The sequence below is a fragment of the Phascolarctos cinereus genome, unplaced genomic scaffold (genome assembly GCF_003287225.1).
Source record: "Phascolarctos cinereus isolate Bilbo 61053 unplaced genomic scaffold, phaCin_HiC Scaffold_7;HRSCAF=346, whole genome shotgun sequence".
NCBI classification, from domain to species: Eukaryota; Metazoa; Chordata; class Mammalia; order Diprotodontia; family Phascolarctidae; genus Phascolarctos; species Phascolarctos cinereus.
In genome coordinates, this window is record NW_027556180.1 from 197,606,666 (window position 1) to 197,616,837 (window position 10,172).

Genomic DNA, 10,172 nt, shown 5'->3' on the forward strand with positions numbered 1-10,172 from the left:
ATTTGAAATATTGAAGTACAAGATCATGAACATCATTGAAGAATGGGTCAGAATGGGCCAGTTTACCAATATCATGGGAGTTTTACAAAGTCATATTGGAAATGAGATATCCACCTAATGCTACAAATTAAGATGTTAAGAGAAACAGAGTGAAGCTAGGGAGTGAGAGAGGAATGGACATGGATATGGAAACTTTCCTCACTGCATGTATCCATGAAAGTATCTAATTAGCATTCTTGTAAAGCTCCAGATGTTTCCATGTCTTATGGAGACACACACTTAAAAAATTAAACTTTCCATTTAATTTTTACTTCTTCGCAATTTCTCCAGGAGAGATTTTCATCTCTCTCATGTCTCCTTGGCTCTTCACTGGTGGTATGATTCTTTATGTGTGGTTTTCTAAATGCCTGTGAACTGCGAGATGCTTTTATTTTCCATTGTTTATAATCAGTGTCAAACATAAAACTGGAAGAAAAGATCCTTGGAGGCAGCTGTTGGAAAACAAGTGATTCAGGGGATATGGCTTCTGACTGAGATGATGGAAGGGTAAATGATGGATGTGAAGGGCTGTCAAGTTGATTAAGATCAGAAGTTGAGCATGCCTTTGATTGGGGAATTTGAAGGACAAATTTCACCCCCCATCTCCTCTGCAGAATCAGGCATAGGCATTAGTGTGACTAACAGTTTGCCTGACAAGAATATTTTCTTCTATGACTATGGAAACAGCCATTTGGGATCCAAGAGGCACAGACTAAACAGACTTTATAACTATATGATAGATGCCGAGGAAATGGATGCATGGCTCCCCTTATTCGCCTCAGGAGAATCTGCTTATGGATGTTACTTTTTATCTTTTCCTCAGGGATGGAACTGATGATATCATTAATAGTGTTGATAGGGACAGGTCCACCCTCAATGGTATATGGTCTGATGTATTTTAAAGACCATGTGACTTTGGTATTTATCACATTTGGGATCTGATATTGGAGCCCAGGTTGAACCTCATCATGGTGGTCAGAGCTCAGTGAAACCTGACTTGAGTGGAATGTTGGAATTCTGGTCTCAAGCCCAAGATCTGGGAGAGATGTGAACTATTGCTTAGCATCCTGTATACATTCTGACTGGCATTTTAGAGCTGTGATATTCATGCCTTAGCTGTTGATGGAATGTTTTGTAGTCTTAGCCTGTTGGTCAAGGCTAAAATGAAGCATGGTGTCTAAGCCTAGGATGAGCTATGTTTGCTGGTCTGATGGAGATGTGACCCTGTGTGTGAATTGTGGAAATAATTTTTTCCACTGATCAAGTAATGACTTACTCAAACACTGGACTTTAGCATCTCGTGCATCCTTGGCGTGGTGCTCAGAGCCAGAAGAAGTTGTAACTGGATGGTAAGGGCAAGGTGGACAAGGTTCCTTGGGGTTGATATCAGGTGGAGGTGGAGTTTGGTAGCTTATGGTGGTGTTTTCTGGTGATCCAAGCCTACTGAATGCATAGCCACCTGATCTAGACACACTGGAGGAACTCCCTTTGCTTTGGTGTTTGATATAACCTTGGCTTGTTGATCAGGACTTTGGAAGAGTGTATCCCAGGCATCAGGGATTAATTGAATTTCAGTGCAGTAATCCATGCCCAATAAAGTAAAGCCCAGTGGAGCTTTAATACAATTATTTAGAGACAGTGCTGTTCCATTGGGTCTTATGCATTTGAAGTTCAGCGTGATGGTTTAGGCCTAATGGAAGTTGTGGAAACTGTGTCAAAGCCTTGTTTAGATGTTGCTTGGAAAGTATAATCTAGGGTAGCCTCCTTCTCTTCACATGGGGCTGATGGAACCTCACAATGACTGCTAGAAACTGTTTGAAGTATGGTCCAGCAATTACTCTGTGGTAGGACCTCCACCCAATGGGAAGTCCCTAATGAATTATTAAACTGATATTTTAGACTAGATGAAATCTTAGCATAGTTTTTAGAGTACGGTGAAGATATGGCTTGGGAATCAGAGCATGATAATGATATAGATAACTCCTTAGATTTATAATAAGGGCCTGGAGGTGTCCTAGCTTGATGGTAGGGGACACAGAGGGACATAGAAGTAGTCTTATGCTGGTTATATGAAGATTCTGATGTTGAAGGTTTTGACTTACCTTGGATCCCAGTGTCTGATGACCACGTAGTTATAGCTTTTCCCAGTATGACTAGTGAAGGTGTGGGTACTACATAGGGTTTGGAACATGGTGAACCTGAATTTATGACCTTGGAACAATGACTGCATTGTAATGAAGAGGTAGCCCTGGCCCTAGTGTTGTAATCAGGACCTTGTAATGAAGCTGTTAACTTGGAGGTGTGATCAGATGACTTTTGAATTAAAGTCTTGATCCATGGGTTTAGTTCTGAAACTAGTCCAGCTGTGGCCCTGGACCAGTGATCAAGACATGGTAATGGTGGCACCTTGGCTCTATGTTGATGGTTGAGGTATTCTGACATGAGAGCTGTAGTCCTGGCCTGGTGTTTGTAATTTGTCAAAGCCTTTGTTTGATAACTAGGGCATGTTAATGGTGTAGCCATGGCCTTTGTCTGGAAGTAAGAGAAAGGTAGAACCTCGGCTCGGTGAGGGCATGGTATTGATGCATACTGCTGGTTGAAGTGTAGTAAATCCTCATTCTGATACTCACAGGCCTGCAGAATCTTAGGAAGGTGTTCAGGACCTGAAGGCCCTTCCACTTGTTGAGTGCAGTCCAATGGAGCTTCACACAAATTTGTGGAACTGAACTGAGGTGCTTTGAATTGCTCTGGTTGTGCCAAATCCACAGGTGTCCTGGCTTTGTATTCAGGATAAAGTAAGGGCAAAACTGTGGCCCCAACATGTCATTTATGATCCAGGGAGATTTTTGCCATGCTTTGCTTGTCAAGATATGATAATGGTGCAAACACTGTCCTGTTGCAAGTGTTTGATAGTTGAACAGGTATGACCCTTTGATCAAGAAGGTGTGACAACTTGTTTCTAAACTGTTGTTTGGTGTAGGACATATGATCAAGCTTATGCCATCGGTCTCCTTCACTTGATGGTGCAATCCGAAGAGGGGGACATGCTAATAACAATTACTTTTCCTAATGGCCTTTTGGAGGGAACTGTATTAGATTTGCTGATGAAGAAGAAATTATGAATGAGGGAAAGAAAAAAACTATACTTACGGCATGTGTGGAAGAGGATACTGTGGAACAAGAAGCAGTGGGAGGAGTGACAAACATCTAATAATATTGATTTGATGTAGTAACTTACACTTATCAAAGCACTTTCATGAAAATCATTACTTTTTTTGATGCATGTGCCAATCTTATGAGGCATCAAGGGTTTATCAACTTGTATTCAGTATATGTTGAAACTGAAGCACAGGGAAGTTAAATAATTTTCCAAAGGTCTCATAGCTATCAAACTGTGAAGTCAAGTCTAGAACATGGAAGAAAACTTGATTGAGATGTTATATGTTTTACTTAAGGCCATGTGTTTGATCTAACACTAGAATTCAGGGACCTTCTTTTGTAAATGTCTTTTCATTCAACTCACACAATCACCTCCTAGAGCAGTCTATTATAAGTTCATGCCTGTATTATTGTGATAATCTTTTAATTGGTGTCCCTGCCCCAAATTTCTCTCCATTCCAATCTACTCAGCTGCCAAAAGCTTAGGTCTGACTTTTTCACACTTTTCCCCTCCCTACCACTTTCACCTCAAACATACACACTCAATAAGCTCCAGTCACTTCCTATTACCTTTACGTTTAAAAATAAAGACTTCTGTTTGGAATTTAAAGCCCTTTACCATAACATCACTTGCAGCTGCCTCTCCAGTATTCTTATATTCTTCCCTTCCATGCACTCCATAATCCATCTTCACTGGTCTAATTGCTATTTCTTGAAAAAGAAGACACTCCATCTCCTAACTGTGCCCTGGAGATCCCCTGTGCCTGAAGCACTCTGTCTCCTTGCTTCCTCCTCTTAGTTTTCCTAGCTTTCTTCAAGACTAAGCTCATTTTCTGTTGAAGGCCTTTCCATGACCCCCATATCTCCCTTCTCTACTGCTAATGTCTTCTGAGATTATCTTCTGTTTATTCAAATACATATCTTATATGTACACAGTTATTTATGTGCTCTCTCCCCCTGAGAATGTGGGCTCTTTGAGGTCAGAAACTATTTTTTCTCTTCTTTATTCCTCTTCTTTGTATGTGACTGGATATATGTGTTAGAAGTAGCTAGGTGGTATAGTGGATTGAGCACTGGGCCTGGTGTCAGGAAAAACTGAGTTCAAATCCAGCCTCAGATATTAACTAGCTATGGGACCACTTAATTTCTTAAATTGTAAAATAGGGATAAAAATAAAGCACCTATCTTAATTCATATATTGAGATAACATTTGTAAAGGTTACAAATACAGTGTAGTAACCTACCTAGTTAGCCCTTAAGAAATACTTATTTCCTTTCTTAATTCTCCTTGACTGAAAACCTTTACACCTACACTGTATATGTTTTGTATATATATAATAGGTTGTCTCAACCATCAGAATGTGAGCTTCTGAAGATCAGGGTTAGTGTATTTCTCTTTTTTGTGTCTCTAATGCTTACCCCAATACCTGGAACAGTTCAGGGTACCTTAAGGGGCAAGATCAGGATCAGATGAATGGCAGTCACCAAGAGGAGATAGTTCATGGATTCCTAAGGACAGCAGTCACAATAACTAAGGAACTAAGGGGTCATTTGGGAAGTTGTAAGAGGTGATTGGGTCATTTGGGAAGGTGTAAAGCCAAATTTCTCACCTTTTATTGGAAACATCCACTGTTTTCTCTTCATTCAAGTAGGTTTTTTCTGAGAAAATATGTTAACAAGGACAGAGTTAAAGCTGACTCATGAAGATGATCAATCAAATGGCTATCCTTGCCTATAGTGTTTTTTTAACCAGCCTCCTATTATTCCCCTTTAGTGGTAGTTGCCAATAGCTGGCTTTTGTGATTATCTCACCTTAGAACCTCTTGACATTTAGAAAATAAAGAAAAGAAATGAAACTAGACATCAGACTCTTGCCTACTATACTTCCTCAAGGAGATGTCTGGTATGTAATTAGAGTCTTAATTCAAATTAAAAGAATTGAATTTCATTTTATATTGTGAAAAATTGTGTGATGCTGCTTTAGTCAATTAGAAAACTTATTAGCATAAAACTAGGAATTAGGAGATCTTCTGGATCCATGGTTCTGAACCTGATCTAGGGGGTTCATGGACAGAATTCAGGGGGTCTGCTGACTTATTTGGAAAAAAATCTTTATCTCAATATGACTGATTTCCTTTGTATTTAATCTGATACTCTTAAAAATATGATTCTCAGAAGGGATCCATAGTCTTCAGATCACACACACACAAAAAAATCAAGATACCTTGCTCTAGATCTCACAACATTACCTGCTGACACTGAAACAGATTAAAATGTACTTAGGAAATATTTAATAAAATAAGGAAACATATAATAGAAAGTAGATAATGTTAATATGTGATTTCCTAAGTTAATGTGCCACCTTCAGAGATCCTTGTGCGTTGTTTAGTGGCCCATTTCTATTTGAGTTTGACACTGCTGGTTTGGACTTCTTCAAATCCCACATACCCACTCTGTTATCACAGAGAGAATTTATCTAAGGGATCTAGACTACATTCCCTAACACATGTCCCCCTCACCTATTTAAATTGTCTCTTCTCTCATCCAAAGAAACTTCAAAAAGCAGTAAGAAACATGGTTTTTCAAATGAATGGTCCCTTCAAACAGATACTTGTTTGTCAGTCTACTTTCAAATGGTGTCTACAAGCTTTCCTACTAGGGAAAACTAAAAGAATAATGTCTAGTAGAAATGATACAACTGAAAAAAAAATCAGCTTGTTCAGAAAAATAACAAACCATTCTCCTGACATTTAGATGTGTTTCCTCACCTATACTAGCAGACTTGAAATACCAGGCTTGAAACCTGTAATCTCAACTCAGATTGGGAATCAAGGTCTGGCTAACAACCCTGAGCATTGTTGTGGGGATCAAAGGAGATATTTGTAAAGCACTTAGCACAGTGCCTGGCATATAGTAAGAACTATATAAATGTTAGCTACTACTACTACTTCTTCTTCTACTACTATTACTACTACTACTACTACTACTACTACTACTGCTACTACTACTACTACTACTACTACTACTACTACTACTACTACTACTACTACTACTACTACACTACTCCATCATTAGTTAGGAGATCTGATATGCATAGTGAATCAGCAAAGGTTGTGAAGGAGCAGTGAGAAAAGTGTCATCAAAAGCTAGAGAGAAGAAAGTTTGTAGTAGAGGGTGGTCAACAGTGTCAGATTCAGCAAAGAAGTCAGGAAATATCAGGACTGAGAATAGACCATCAGATTTAGCAGTTAAATTATCACTGGAACCACTGTGAGAATAGTTTTTGTTGAGAAATGAGATTGGAAGCCAGATTATAAAGGCAATGAGTGTAAATGGCTTATTCTTAGAAGCTGGGCTGAAAAAAAGGAGAGATGTAGGATGGTAGTTTGAGGGGATGATAGAGTCTAATTGAAGTTGTTTCATTTGTTTTTTTTTTTTAAAGGATGAGATAGGTTTAGGCATTTTTTGAAGGCCTTGGTAAGGAATCAGTGAATACCAAGAAATTAAAGATGAATAAGAATAACAGCTTTTTTTCCTTTTTTTTAAACCACAGGCAGTTTTTTATTGTACATTGTTTTAGAAAATAAACCCAAGCATTTGTGTACATTCTGGGGGAGCTGGGTAGTCGACACAAATATTAAGAAGCAACCCCTCATTCACTATAGTCTATCAAAGTTTTACTTTGATAGGAATGAAGGAGAGAGATACATACATGGTGACTAATGTAATTACATACAATTTTTAAGGCAAATTATATATATGTATGATTTTAATGCAAATTATATATATATAGATAGATAGATACATACACACATACATACATATATGTGTGTATACACATACATGTGCTTCAAAGTCATTTCCTCAGGAGGCCATAGATTTACTTCAGTGATGCCATTAATCCAAACATTTTTAAAACTCCCTATAGAGCCACATAAGAAAATCCACACACGTGTGTGTGTATGTATGTTTGTATGTATGTATATACATATATATTTTTTAATGTGACATTACATCCAACTCTAATTCCAAAAATGTCTTGAGCAATGGCATGATCGGTGAAATCTGTGTAAAGACTCTGGAGATAAAGTTATAAATGAATATTTGGAGTAGTTAAGTGCTGATATCTGTTAAAAAAAAAGTGTCACATTAATTTAGTCACACTCCATAAAAGGCAGCAACTTCTCCTCTGCAACCATCTGAATGACAGTTTGGAGGAAGTGTATGTATATACTGTTATCATTAGCACAGGCTTAGTGTGTGACAAATGTTTTTGTAGCTGAGGTTCGAGCAGTTTTTGAATTAGTGAGGCTTCCAATTCCTGGGCAGTCCTTTCTCCAAGTTGAATTGACACCTTGAAGAATTGGGTAGCATAAATAAAATAAAAATAAATAAATAAAAGGATACTTATTGATCACTGTAGTTCGTCATCATCTCTATTCAGTTGAAAATCTCATTTTGGCTGTCTAATATTTTCTGATAGGTTTTGTGCTAAGAATTTTATTTTGTGAAGATTGAAGATATAGAATGGTGTCCACTTACACATCAGTATTAGATTCCCTCTGAAGTCCTGGACTTTCTGGTGAGGCAGCAATAGTTGATTCCAAATCAGACAGTGCAAAGAAAGCTTGGTTATGTATTCTTTTGTCTCTGTCATTGATATTTCTAAGACAAAATCTGTTGATTGCCCTTTTGATTCTTCAGAGCATTTTTGTAAGATCTTCTAGTCTGTAAAATGCTTCAGTTTTTCAGAAATTGAAGACACTCTGGCTTTACCTGTATCAAGACTGATTCCATCAACACCTCTCAGAAAAGGTTCAAGTTTCTGGGCAGAAAACTGAAGAATAGGAGACAGCCAAGCCATTTGCTTTCTGCCAAGTATATGCTGATCCATCTGCTGTGCTCTGTGATACCCTGGTGAAAGGGAGTAAGTGATTTCTGATGGTTTCTTTCTTACTAACTCTATGTCAGGACTGCTATTTGTTTGGGTTTTTTGATTGTCATTATGCTCTTTTGGGGCCATGTAAGATCTCTATCTTTTTCCTGTGTTAGAACTGTACTAAGAATTCTTTTTTCTTGAGACCTCTTTGAGAAGATGCAGTACAGAAATAGGGCTTGATGTTAATTGATGATCTTGAGTCTTGGGTGCTATTACTTCCTCTTCAGGCATTCAGGAATTTGTTGGTCTGATGCCTGATGTCCCTGAGCTCTAGGTCCATGGGCTGTGCTATAATCTCACCTATGCCTCTATTGCCAAGACTGAGTCTTAAAGGAAGCACATGTTATTTTTCTTGCCTTCCAAGACATGTTTAGCTCAGAAGTGAGCAACTTTATTATTATTTTTAAACAAATTGAGTTTTTTCTTAGTTGTGTTATTCCTTTTGAGAGTTTGTCATTTTCTCAGTCTTCTTTAATCAGGTGGGGAAAAGTAAGCTATCAATCACTTTGGCTGGCCCAGGTTTCCTGTAGCTTTTAAAAAGAATTGAAATGTCCTGTTTCCTGCTCTTTTGAAAATTCCTCCTGGTAACGATATTTAGAGAAATGTTTGTAGCAGTTCCTTTTGTAATGGCAAAGAACTGAAAACTAAGGAGATGCCCTTCTACTGGGGAATGGCTGAGCAAATTATGATTTGGCTTAATAGAATACTATTTTGCTGTAAGAAGCGATAAAACAGAGGTTTCAGAGAAACCTGGGAAGATGTATATGAAATGAGGCAGAATAAAGTGAGCAAAACCAGGAGAACCATTTGTATAATAACAAAATTGTAAAGACAAACAACTTTGAAAGACTTGAGAACCATTATTCCAGAGAGCCAATAATAAAGCATAACAATAGTAACAGTTAACATTCATATAGTTTTAATGTTTGTGAAATGCTTTACACACGTAGACAACTTAAGTGATCCTTACATTAATCCTATGAGGGAGGTGCTATTATTATTCCCACTTCACAGATGAGGAAACTAAGGTTGACAGACATTATAAAGTTGACTTCTTAATTATGTATATTTGTTACTTGGATTTTGTTTTGTTTTCTTTTTTTTTTAATACTGAGTGGGGAAGGAAGGGGAAAAAATAAATACTTGTTAATTTGAAAAAAGAAAAAGAAACTGCTTCTGGTGGGAAGTTCCTTGAAGCTGGGACTAATCAGGAGGCTGAGAGTGATGTAAAGGGAAGGATCAGATTTAGCAGAAGTCCCTAGGAATAAATATGATAAATATTCTCTTGGGATCAACAATAGGAGGAATAGCTCCAGTCTGAGACCCATTGTAAAAGGAAAATGTAATTCTGAAGGGCTTCTTGGGGGATAGCCTCTAGACTCCAGTTTCCTGGAGTTTGCAAGCAGCTCTCTTCTGGATCTCCGGGAAACTTGGGCAAAGAGAACCTTTAAAACTGTCTCCTAAGAGAGAAGTCTTCAGAAACTGTATGGTAAGATTTTAGAGGAGCCTTACTTGATTTCTAAAGGTAATTTTAAGCCAGTCTAGAGTAGTGTAATTTAAGGAGTGCCAAGAAGTTCTCACCTAAAATAAAAAGTAAAGAACAGATAAATATTGTATTGGTGGGGGCTGGGGCAGATATCACAAAATTAAACATGATAACATCAGGGAGAAAACAACTGTCAACAGTTTTTCTCTCAGTTTAATTCAGGAATAAGTCATAGGATGTTCAGTCATACATTCAGCAATAATTCAGTAAACATCTAGTTTGTAAAACACTGAACATACAGTTGGCTGTGCCTGATTTCCTCAATCTTGCTGGATTTGCCTCCATGTCTTCTAAGTCCCTGGGCAATACCAGATATTTGCAGATGAATTACTTGGCAAGCTGGATTCCCATACATTAGGAATGTCCCTGAGGCTCATAAGCATAAATAGAAACTGGATGAGGCTCACCTCAGTGCCTAAATTCTTAATGCTGCCTAGGGAAATTTGTGATTAGCCTTTACTTATATACACATACTGTTCCCCAAACAGG

The 10,172-nt window shown here is 37.9% G+C and overlaps 1 pseudogene; it reads right to left on the minus strand.

Moving 5' to 3' along the window:
• Positions 1-7,342: 7,342 nt before the first annotated feature.
• LOC110199833 (kinetochore-associated protein DSN1 homolog pseudogene) lies at positions 7,343-8,368 on the minus strand (annotated as a pseudogene).
• Positions 8,369-10,172: the final 1,804 nt, after the last annotated feature.